Source organism: Oryx dammah, unplaced genomic scaffold (assembly GCF_014754425.2).
Source record: "Oryx dammah isolate SB20612 unplaced genomic scaffold, SCBI_Odam_1.1 HiC_scaffold_29, whole genome shotgun sequence".
Lineage (NCBI taxonomy): Eukaryota > Metazoa > Chordata > Mammalia > Artiodactyla > Bovidae > Oryx > Oryx dammah.
In genome coordinates, this window is record NW_024070213.1 from 90,718,640 (window position 1) to 90,731,056 (window position 12,417).

The 12,417-nt window shown below is 39.9% G+C and overlaps 1 protein-coding gene across 4 annotated transcripts in view; it reads right to left on the minus strand.

The window, feature by feature from the left end:
- Window positions 1–6,477, minus strand: part of LOC120858307 (cyclic AMP-dependent transcription factor ATF-7) — a 96,657-nt gene extending 90,180 nt beyond the window's left edge. Inside the window, exon 1 of one of the 4 annotated variants that reach the window (XM_040234294.1) lies at window positions 6,208–6,477. The gene's annotated coding sequence lies outside the window, so the exon portion shown is untranslated. The other 3 variants (XM_040234292.1, XM_040234291.1, XM_040234293.1) reach the window with 3 other exon arrangements.
- Window positions 6,478–12,417: the final 5,940 nt, after the last annotated feature.

The window sequence follows — 12,417 nt, forward strand, 5'->3', positions numbered from 1 at the left end:
GCCCTCCGTCCATGGGATTTTCCAGGCAAGAGTACTGGAGTGGGGTATCATTGCCTTCTCCGTAGTTAACAACTAGAGAACATTATACCTATCTATGCTTGGCCTCAATAAGATTTTAGAAGTAAAAAAATTCCTGGAAACTGGTACACTGTCAAAAATCTGGTGGTGTGTTTTGGTTTTTTCCTACTCATTTTCAAATAAAGTGTGTTCCCTGAAACAACAAAGCAATAGCAATCAAAGGGCCAACACTGATCTTTAAGGATAAATTTTAAATCTTCATGGACTTAAATAGGCTGCAAACAACAACAAACCTGATAGACTTTAATATTAAACCCGAGTATGAGTTTGGTCCCAGATAGGAAATAGCTATAATATCCCACAATGATAATCATGGAGACCCTCAAAAGTTCTCAAGAAAAAAATCTATTTTCTAATACTGTCCACATACTGGCAACACAGTTACCTATCTAGGGTATTGCAATGTTCAATGACTTTCAAAAGTCCCTTACATAGATATGTAAAATATTAGCAAACTACTGCTTGACCAAAACTTAAATGGTGCTATGAAAGATATATTAGTACCAGAAAGACCAGAAAAATCATGTTAAATCCTAGTTTTATTTCAGTTTGATAAAGCTTAAATAAAAATTATTGGCAAGAAACTTGGTGACAACACAAATCATTTATAGCAATTGTGTTATATTCAATAAATCATCCTGTTTTTATAATAAAGGCAGGCATATTCCTATTTCAAAAAGAATGGTTATACTCTATTTTTTAATCTGAAAAAAAGTAATATTTCTCCTGCATGGTAAATTTTAAGCCCCAAATAAAACTGGCCAATTTAGAACATAAATCTCTGTCTGCTAGGTCAGAAAGAAGCACTATACCAGATAAGAAGATATTAGTAAATAACTTCACTCAAAGAAAACAAGTTGGGTTTTGTGAGGAGGTGAGACTATGGCAGAACAAAACTATTCCCAGGGAAGCCCAAGACATAAACTCACAAAGTAACTTCTCAAGCTAAATCTTGGCTCTTGTTAGACTTTCACAAATTGATATTTATTAAGGATAAATGCAGTACTGAATTAGAGAAACTTTTTGCACAGTCAGGTTTCAAATACATGAAAACATTTAGGATTAAATTCACCAAAAGATGAGAAGAAGCTAACAAAGTTGTGAGTTTGTAATGAGTTTTGTTTTCCATCATGACACTACTGTAGTAGCTCACCTTTGGTTTAGTTGGGAATCTTTCCTAGATGTCTGCTTAAAAAGTTTTAAAAACTGAATAGTAAATTTGTCTTTTCATAAAACCTCTGCAGTATTTTAACATTCATCCTTCCTCTCCAAGGAAGCCATGGAGTTTATGGTTACTTTCAAAACTGAACTGAAATTTGCTTCACTGTATACAGGCAGTGAATATATTATTCAGATTTTTTTTTTTCCCTTAAGTTTCTCAACAAAAGAACAAACAAGAGAACCAAAGGAAACAAAATACTATGATTTAACAGAAGGAAAAAAAAAAAAACAAAACCAACCACATTCTTTCAACACAGTGTCCACCAGGGAAATTCTGAAGAGAAAATGTCATGATAAAATATTTTAAGACATAAAATGACCCCAATGCAAAATATTTGTTGTTGATGACTTTTGTTTTGCTTTCAGCTCAAAGGAATCATTATTTCTTGTCATTTATGTTCCTTGCTTTTTGTTTATCCATTCCCACTGGGTCAGTAGAACCATTTCAACTTCATTTTCTTTACATTCTATTTTTCTTCTTGATTCTTCAATAGTAAGTTCCTTGATCTGAGCCTCTACTTATGAATTTTGGGGCTGGAAAGGACTTTGAGGGGTCATCAAGTCCATATTTCTGCTTTCTAGGAGAATTCATAATTACAATCTTAGATGGATGAGAATGTATCAGAAGAAAATGTATTCTGTCCCTAACAGCGTGCTACTTTATTCCACACAAACATTTCCATACAGAATTTGCAATTTGCTAAAAATGAAAGTAAAAATTAAAACCCCAAAAGAGGAAGATGCTTTAAAATTGCATTTATCAGCTAAAATTGCTCAAACATAAATTCAACTATCAGGCTAAAATTAACACACAAGAAAGTTGTTGGCTGCCAACATAAAGTCTTTAGTCCCTAGAGATGTCTTCTGATGTTTTATCTCATTTATAAGCACCATTTTACCTACAGAACATAGCAAGACAAATTTAGACCACCACACTAATAGACTGTAATTTAAATATGTATTTACATATATGGGCTTCCCTCGGTGGTAAAGAACCCACCTGCAACGTAAGAAACAACAGGTTCGATTCCTAGGTCAGAAGATTCTCTAGAGAAGGAAATGACAACCCACTCCAGTATTCTTGCCTGGGAAATCCCATGGACAGAGAAGCCTGGTGGGCTACAGTCCATGTGGGTTGCAAAAGAGTTGGACACAACTTAGTAACTAAACAACAATATACATATATATGTGTATGTATGTGTACATTTTTTCTTCACAAGTGCTACAGTTTATTTCAAACATAAAACGTAGATAGGGATAAATGCAAATTCCTCAACTGAAATTTTAAAATTACTTATATAAATTAATGGGATCTTAGGCTTTAAGAACAGAGGTATTGGGACTTCCCTGGTGGTCCAGTGGCTAAGACTCCTCACTCCCAAAGCAGGGGGCCTGGGTGTGATCCCTGGTCAGGGAACTAGATCCCACTTGATGCAACCAAGAGCTCACACAACTAAGGCCCTACACAGCCAAATAAATAAATAAAATCAATGTTGTGTGTTTTTTTTTAAAAGGAACTATTGAGTGCAGTGAAAAAAGAAGCTCTACTTGCCCCTGTACTTTGTATTGATCAGATTATACCAAATGTTATATTCAGATCTAAATAAGAAATTCTAAAAACTCAAGCAGGTTGACAAGGAGGCTGAACTTTATTAAATGTAACTTAAGGAATGGTTGAAAGAATATGAGATATTTACCCCAGTAAGAGAGAAGTTTTAACAGGACATAACTGTCATCAAACATTTGAAGGGCTACCATGTTGACAAGAAATTAGGTTTATTTATTGTAGCATCAGATGGCAGGAGTAAAGAGCACCACAATGTAAAGAATGTTCTAAAAGTAGAGCTCCAATAATGGAACAGGGTATCAATGAAGTAGGGATCACTTCCTTACAGCATTCAGAAGTTAAAAGATCATCCACCAAACATTCAAAAATGATGTATTTCCACATTTCAAGAATATACTTGATCCTAAAAATAGGCCTGCTAGGGGAAGGCAACATTCAAAAATGAGAAGATTAAAAATCATTTTGTCATGTTTCTAGAAATGGAAGACTTTCTCCCATGAACTCTAAAATCACAGTACCACAATCAGAGAAACCAACAACAAAAGAAATAATGTTTTTCTTTTTAAATCAATGCTGCATTTGTTTTTCTCAAAGAGACAACATATGCACCTTAACTTATGTACCTTTATCATGGGATAAGGGACAATTGTACGCCAGCCTGCCAACTAGTTTCAAAAAGAGAGCTGTTTTTATTAGACATTTATATGGCAATACTATTTGCTCCACCTAAAACTTCCTTTCAAAAAGGTTTCTCCTCTCAGACATGGATAGGAGGCTGCTGTATCACTGACTCCCTCCAACTGCAGCCCAGGAAAAACTCATTCTTGACGTGTACAAAACAATAACTTGTGAGAATTTCAGAGCAGCTGTGTTCAGGCAGAGCCAGGGACTTAAAGCAGCAGTTTGAGAGTTGGTTGAAAAAACAAATTTAATTTTGAACTGGAAGTGAGAAAGGAAAGGCGAAGAAAGAGGGAGAGGAAAGGGACGGGGAAGAGAACGGAGATATACAACGGTATCTATCAACATTTTAAAGCCATGGTAAGCAAAAATGATTAAAAGTTACAACATTGAAACTATCACAGGTTGTACCCTTTGATCCAGAAGTTTAAAGATGAGCAGTGTTTATTATTCTCTAGCCTTCTGCTAGGTGGTAACACTAATGAGACAGTGCTCAAGTCAAAGCCATCACAAATTCTAGAATGGAAGAATAAAACAAGGAACTTTGCCCTCTCATTGGATATTTCTTTGTGCTACTGCCAGGCAAACTGTGAAAATGTCTGAATATCCAATAGCAATGCTCTGAATGTGAAATACTGGAACCCAATTAATTAATTAATACTATAAGGACAGTAATTAATTAGTCTCAATGTGCTGTAGGGGTAAGTTCCTGGCCAGGAGGATAAACGGTTGCTGAAAACCAAAGGTTAATACGAAGCAACATACTCTGGTTTCTCTTCATATAACACCGTTACTAGTATTTCAGATGTCATTTTGCTTCCAAAAGTAAAAGAAAAGCAATGTAAAAGACAAATCTATGCAACAGCAAAGAAGTTATTAATTGACTGTACTAGCTCTTTATTAAATAATAAACAAATATCAAACAAAGGGCAAAGACTCGTCCCTTTTTTGTACAGAATTAAGAACTGGTAAGACTACTTAGTATAACTGCCAGACTTTTCTTTAGCTTCTTTTATTACTGACATGTTACATTTCGCAATAGTCTCCACTTACCTTATATCCTCCATGTTTAAGTACAAATTGTGTTTGATTTCCCCAACCCTTGCCCCCAAGATATTATGACATATCTTTAGCTTTCTGATCTGGACACAAAAGAAGAAACTGAAAATTTTTCACTTTCCTGAAATACGTGTCCATTTTATTTACACCACTTAAAAAAAAAAAAAAACATAAGCTAGCTAAAACTAACTGCAACCATCCATTTAGCAACTCAAGTGGGAAAGAAACAATTAACAAAGCAAACGTCAGTATAGTACATTTTTCTGTGCTTAGAATACCTATAAAGACCGATGTCTCTGCAAGAATTACTTACACTACGGCAAAGTTTTTAAACATAGGAATCAAGTGAGATTGTGGAGAAAACTCTGCGTACCCCCACAAAACTACACTTACTATGACACAACCCTCAGAGGTACTAAAACACCCTCTGGTAAGTAGAAAACAAACTTTAGAGTCAGGAAAGTAGCAACGCGGGAATCTGGGTAGGAGGTGCCCTGGGCAGTAAACACCCCAGTCAGAGAACATAACAAGCAATTCAGAGCAACATATAACTCCCGATGGGGCTTTGACTTGGCCACCGAAGTCCCAAACCCCCATCCCTGAGCTGAGGAACAGATGAAGTCGGGAAGAGGAAGAGACGGAGAAAGGCAATCAGAGTAGAAGTGATGAAAGTGTTCTATTTTTCTCTTTACCACTATCCTAGCTTTCTTGAAGGCTGGTTACCAGACTGGATGCCATATTCACCAAAAGCTCTAAAATCACTTCTCAGACTTCTTCTGATACCTAAGCTAAACACCTGTCCATTATCAGCAGTCTCCCAGCCAAATACCTCTCCTACCCCTCTGGATTCCCCCATACCCTACCCAAAGTGATGCCTTTTGGCCACTACACCCACCCCTATTAAATCTTCCTAAACTCATTCACTTAATTTTCTTCATACCCATACTTTTCCTCTGATATCTTGTCCCTGATAGTTTTTCTAATAATTCAATCGAAATGCCACGCTCTCACTTCCACTTATTCCTATCTTCCCAGCAAAACCAAATGCTATGTTTTCACCTACTCAACCCTACCTCCTGCCCATTACCCCTAACTCTTCCAATGCCAAGTCTCTAACCCCACTCTTTGGAGAAGTCCAGTGTCTTCAACCAGTTTAGTACCCTTCCCCTTTCTCCCATTCCACCCCATTCCAGGCTCCACCAGACTTCCATTCCCTCAGGATTCAACTCCCCTCTCCTTGCCACGCCCTGTGCCCCCCGGGGCTACTTACCCCAAGTTCTCCCCACACTTCAGGCCTCTGGCCCCGCCTTCCCCCCCCCAAAGGAAGGAGGCGGGAGGAGGGAGAGAAGAGGGGCGTCACTCCGCAAGGTAAAGATGACCTCCCATTAGTGCTCGTCGCCGCCAATCGTAGCTTCCTTCTCTCTTATTGGTCGGCCTTAGTCCATGCCCCACCCTCTTCCTCAGACAGGGCCCGGCCACCGCCTCAGCGCCCCCGTCCAACACATACTGGGAGGGGAGACCCCGGTCTGGGACGCTGGGATTGATCAGAGTTGACGGGGAGACGCCCGTCAGGTCATGGACTAGTTAATGTTAACAGGACTCACCCTCTGGTAGCTCCGTCGCCTCCCGCCCGCCCGCGATCGGTCCCACAATCTATCTCCAGCTCCTTCTTTCCCCCCTCAGCGGAGCAGATACTTTTCTCTCGTCCGGCCAGGCGCTCTCACTTCTCGCGAGATGTAGAGAGGGATTGGAGGAAGGGCGAGATCCGCCGAGCCAGGTCGGAAAGAAGCCGAGGGGCTGGGCTCCGGAAAAAGAAGGGGCGGGACTTTCGGTGGGCAGGGCTAGGGAGGGAGGCTGAGCGAGTTCCCTAGGCGCTGGTCACACGTGTTCGACTGCAGAGTGTAAGGGGAAAAAAAGAAAAAGAAGGAATGCTTACAGGTGCCTGTAGTAATGGAGATCCAAAGTATTCTCATACTAGAGAATTAGATTATTACAAAAGAGCGCACTTAAAAAAAAAGACGAGGTATATAACCTTTAACTATGTGGATCACAACAAACTGTGGAAAATTCTTAAAGAGATGGGAATACCAGACCACCTGACCTTCCTCCTGAGAAACCTGTAGGCAGGTCAGGAAGCAATAGTTAGAACTGGACATGGAACAATGGATTGGTTCAAAACTGGGACAGAAGTACATCAGGGCTGTATATTATCACCTGGCTTATTTAACATCTATGTGGTGTACATCATGCTGAAATGCCAGGTTGAATGAATCACAAGTTGAAATCAAGATTGCCAGGAGAAATATCAGTAACCTCAGATATGCAGGTGATACCACTCTAATGGAGAAAGCGAAGAGGAACTAAAGAGCCTCTTGATGAAGGTGAAAGAGGAGAGTGAAAAAGCTGGCTTAAAACTGAACATTCAGAAAACTAAGATCATGGCATCCAATCCCATCACTTCATGGCAAATAGATGGGGAAAAAATGGGAACAGCGGCAGATTTTATTTTCTTAGGCTCTGAAATCACTGTGGATGATGACTACAGTCGTGAAATTAAAAAATGCTTCCTCCTTGAAAGAAAAGTTATGACAAACCTAGATAGCGTATTAAAAAGCAGAGACATCACCTTGTTGACAAAGGTCCGTATAGTCAAAGCTATGGTTTTTCCAGCAGTCATGTATGGATGTGAGAGTTGAACCATAAAGAAGGCTGAAAATTTGATGCTTTCTAATTGTGCTGCTAGGGAAGACTCTTGAGAGTCCCTTAGACTGCAAAGAGATCAAACCAGTCAATTCTAAAGGAAATAAACCCTGAATATTCATTGGAAGAACTGATGCTGAAGCTCCAATATTGTGGCCACCTGATGTGAAGAGCTGACTCATTGGAAAAGACCTTGACACTGGGAAAGATTGAAGGCAGGAGGAGAAGGGGGTAACAGAGGATGAAATGGTTGGGTGGCTTCACCAACTCAGTGGACATGAATTTGGGCAAACTCTAGTAAATAATGGAAGGCAGGGAAGCCTGGTGTGCTGCAGTCCATGGGATCACAAAGAGTCAGACATGACTTAGCAACTGAACAAACAAAGGTGAAACAGAAATGTACAGTCACTTGTGTTCGTGTGAAGTGAGAAAAGTTGAGAGTAGTCTTGGCTCCAATCTGTTGTTGTTTAGTCACTAAGTTATGTCCAAGTCTTTTGCAACTCCCATGGACTATATAGTCCACCAGGCTTCTCTGTCAATGGGATTTCCTAGGCAAGAATACTGGAGTAGATTGCCATTTCCTTCTCCAGGGGATCTTCCTGAGCTAGGGATTGAACCTGCATTTCCATTGGCAGGTGGATTCTTTACTACTGAGCCACCAGGGAAGCTCTGGCTTTCAATCTACTCTCTCCTAAAACAATTCCTACTTGAATGCAGTGATAGAAACAGACCCTCAATGTATATGGAAGATTTGTGTATAACAGAGCTGGCATTACCAATCAGAGAAGGGATTCCACAAGTTATGCTAGGCCAACTGATTACTACTCTACACATACAAAATAATATATTAGCTAATGTTTATAGATCTTACTATGTTCCAGGCACCATTCTATGTGTATTACATGTATTCATTTTTCTCCAAATGTATATCTCCAATCCATACATCTCCCCTGAATTGCAGACTAATATTTCCAACTGCCTACTTAACAGATTCGGAGAAGGCAATGGCACCCCACTCCAGTACTCTTGCCTGGAAAATCCCATGGACAGAGAAGCCTGGTGAGCTGCAGTCCATGGGGTCGCTAAGAGTCAGACATGACTGAGCGACTTCACTTTCATTTTTCACTTTCATGCATTGGAGAAGGAAATGGCAACCCACTCCAGTGTTCTTGCCTGGAGAATCCCAGGGACGGGGGAGCCTAGTGGGCAGCCGTCTACGGGGTCGCAGAGTCGGACACGACTGAAGCGACTTAGCAGCAGCAGCAGCACTTAACAGATTGACTTGGATGTCTAAGTTTGGTATTTCAAACTTATCATGTGCCAAACAAAGTCTTCCTTTCTCTCCCACATGGGCCTCTTCCCTAATCTTCCCTGTCTTAGTAAAAGTTACCATTCCAGTTGTATTTTTTTATTTGATAAAATTCATATACCATAAAATTCATCTTTTTTTTTTGGGGTGTACCGTGCAACTTGTGAGATCTCAATTTCCTCACCAGAGATTGAACACAGGCCATGGCAGTGAAAGCACTGAGTCTTAATCACTAGACCACCAGGGAACTCCCCAAATTCATCTTTTTAAAGTGTACATATATATCAACTATATTTCAAAAATAAAGTGTACAATTCAGTAATTTTTAGTATATTCACAAAATTATGTAGCTATCACCAATATCTAATTCTAGACCATTTTCATCACTCCCCAAAGAAACCCTATTCTCACTAGCAGTCACGCCCCATCACCTCCATCAGACCCTGGCAACCACAACTCTACTACCTACTTTCTGTCTTTGTGGATCTGCCTATTACAGACATTTTATATAAATGGAATAATATAATGTGTGGCCTTTTGTGACTTCTTTCACTTACCATACTGTTTTCAAGGTTCATTCTTGTTGTAATGTGTATCAATCAGTACTTTATATCTTTCATGGCTGAGTAATATTCTATTGAATGAATATACCAATATTTTTAGATTTTTTTTCACTTGGACCATTAAAAAAACCCTTTATTGAATTTGTTACAATATTGTCTCTGTTTCATGTTTTGTTTTTTGAGATGAGAAGCATGTGGGATCTTAGCTTCCTGACCAGAGGTCTAACCCACACGCCCTGCATTGGAAGGCAAAGTCTCAACTGCTGGACCACCAGGAAAGTCCCCAATATACCAATTTTTGTTTATCTATTTATCAGCTGATGGATGTTTGGTTTGCTCCCACTTTGGGGCTATTATGATAATATGATTTTGAACATCCATTTACAAGTTTTTTTTTTTTTTTCCATTTACAGGTTTTTACAGGGACATTGTTTTCAATTCTCTTTATATATACCAAGGAATGGACTTACTGGGTCATATCTATATCTATGTTTAACTTTTTGAGAAACTGCTATACCAATTGCAACATTTTACTTTTACCAGCACTATATGAAGATCCCAATTTCTCCACATCCTAACACCAACACTTTCTTACTCATCTTTCTGATTCTAGTCATCCTCAGTTCAGTTCAGTCGCTCAGTTGTGTCCGACTCTTTGCGACCCCATGAATCACAGCACGCCAGGCCTCCCTGTCTATCACCAACTCCTGGAGTTCACTCAGACTCACGTCCATCAAGTCGGTGATGCCATTCAGCCATCTCATCCTCTGTCGTCCCCTTCTCCTCCTGCCCCCAATCCCTCCCAGCATCAGAGTCTTTTCCAATCAGTCAACTCTTTGCCTGAGGTGGCCAAAGTACTGAAGTTTCAGCTTTAGCATCATTCCTTCCAAAGAAATCCCAGGCTTGATCTCCTTCAGAATGGACTGGTTGGATCTCCTTGCAGTCCAAGGGACTCTCAAGAGTCTTCTCCAACACCACAGTTCAAAAGCATCAATTCTTCGGCGCTCAGCCTTCTTCACAGTCCAACTCTCACATCCATACATGACCACAGGAAAAACCATAGCCTTGACTAGATGGACCTTAGTCGGCAAAGTAATGTCTCTGCTTTTGAATATGCTATCTAGGTTGGTCATAACTTTTCTTCCAAGGAGTAAGCGTCTTTTAATTTCATGGCTGCAGTCACTATCTGCAGTGATTTTGGAGCCCCCAAAAATAAAGTCTGACACTGTTTCCACTGTTTCCCCATCTATTTCTCATGAAGTGATGGGACCGGATGCCATGATCTTCGTTTTCTGAATGTTGAGCTTTAAGCCAACTTTTTCGCTCTCCTCTTTCACTTTCATCAAGGGGCTTTTTAGCTCCTCTTCACTTTCTGCCATAAGGGTGGTGTCATCTGCATATCTGAGGTTATTGATATTTCTCCCGACAATCTTGATTCCAGCTTGTGTTTCTTCCAGTCCAGCGTTTCTCATGATGTACTCTGCATAGAAGTTAAATAAGCAGGGTGACACTATACAGCCTTGATGTACTCCTTTTCCTATTTGGAACCAGTCTGTTGTTCCATGTCCAGTTCTAACTGTTGCTTCCTGACCTGCATACAGATTTCTCAAGAGGCAGGTTAGGTGGTCTGGTACTCCCATCTCTTTCAGAATTTTCCACAGTTTCTTGTGATCCACACAGTCAAAGGCTTTGGCATAGTCAATAAAGCAGAAATAGATGTTTTTCTGGAACTCTCTTGCTTTTTCGATGATCCAGCGGATGTTGGCAATTTGATCTCTGGTTCCTCTGCCTTTTCTAAAACCAGCTTGAACATCAGGGAGTTCACGGTTCACATATTGCTGAAGCCTGGCTTGGAGAATTTTGAGCATTACTACCATGTGAGATGAATGCAATTGTGCAGTAGTTTGAGCATTCTTTTGCATTGCCTTTCTTTGGAATTGAAATGAAAACTGACCTTTTCAAGTCCTAGTGGATGTGAAATGGTATTTTATTGTAATTTTGATTTACATTTCCCTAATGGCCAATAATGCTAAACATTGCTTCATGTGCTTATTAGCCATTTATACATCTTCTTGAAAGAAATGTTTATTCAAGTCCTTTACCCATTTTTTAATTGGGTTATTTGTTTATAACTATCAAGTTTGGATGGGTACCAACCTAATTTCAATAGCAAACAAAATCTTTGCTCTTATATAGCTTTGCTCTTATTTCCTTTCTCCTTTTGTTGTTGTAATCATATATATTTTCATTGATATTCTCTATTTGTGCTGTTATTGTCATACAAATTATATCTCTCCACATTGTACTGAGGTAGGGGACAGATAGGCCAAACAGCTGCAACTAGTTTCCCCAGGCTGAACCGCTATAGCTGGTCTCCTGCTGATGCTTCAAGATAGTGTAAGAGTGGGAGCATTGGGTCCTGATTGGGTGCATTCTTGTGGATTTTCCAGCCCAACACATGCTCAGAGAAGACCCTCAGTCTAGGGGAAGGACTAAAGGAGGGAGAAGATGCTACTGGAATCCATCTTAGCTGAGAGATTAGCATGCACACCAGGACCAAATATGGAAATGATTGGCTGGAAACAACCCGGAAAACTGCCCCCTATAAGCAATCTAAGCTGCCCTTATGGTGGATAACTGACTCCAAGTCTGCCCATGTGTTCTTCCACACACACTATGCTTCTAATAAACACTTTTATCTTTTTCACAAGCTTGGTCTCTTTGCTGAATTCTTTCTTCAAAGAAGACAAGAACTGAGGTCCTTCTAGCTTTTCACTGCCAGCATCAGTATGATTATTAATATAGATTCATGATTATTGTTTTATATAATTATCTTTTAAATACTATGGGAGAGACAGTGTTACAAACAAAAGTTATGTTTATACCATCTTTTATATTTACCTGCTGCTGCTGCTAAGTCACTTCAGTCGTGTCCGACTCCATGCGACCCCATAGATGGCAGACCATCAGGCTCCTCCATCCCTGGGATTCTCCAGGCAAGAACACTGGAGTGGGGTGCCATTTCCTTCTCCAATGCATGAAAGTGAAAAGTGAAAGTGAAGTCGCTCAGTCATGTCCAACTCTTAGCGACCCCATGGACTGCAGCCTACCAGGCTCCTCCATCCATGGGATTTTCCAGGCAAGAGTACTGGAGTGGGGTGCATCTTTAGGTAAATAGTAAAAGTAGCAATAGTTACCTTTATTGCTACTTTTAATTTTTTCACGTGACTTAGAGTTACTGT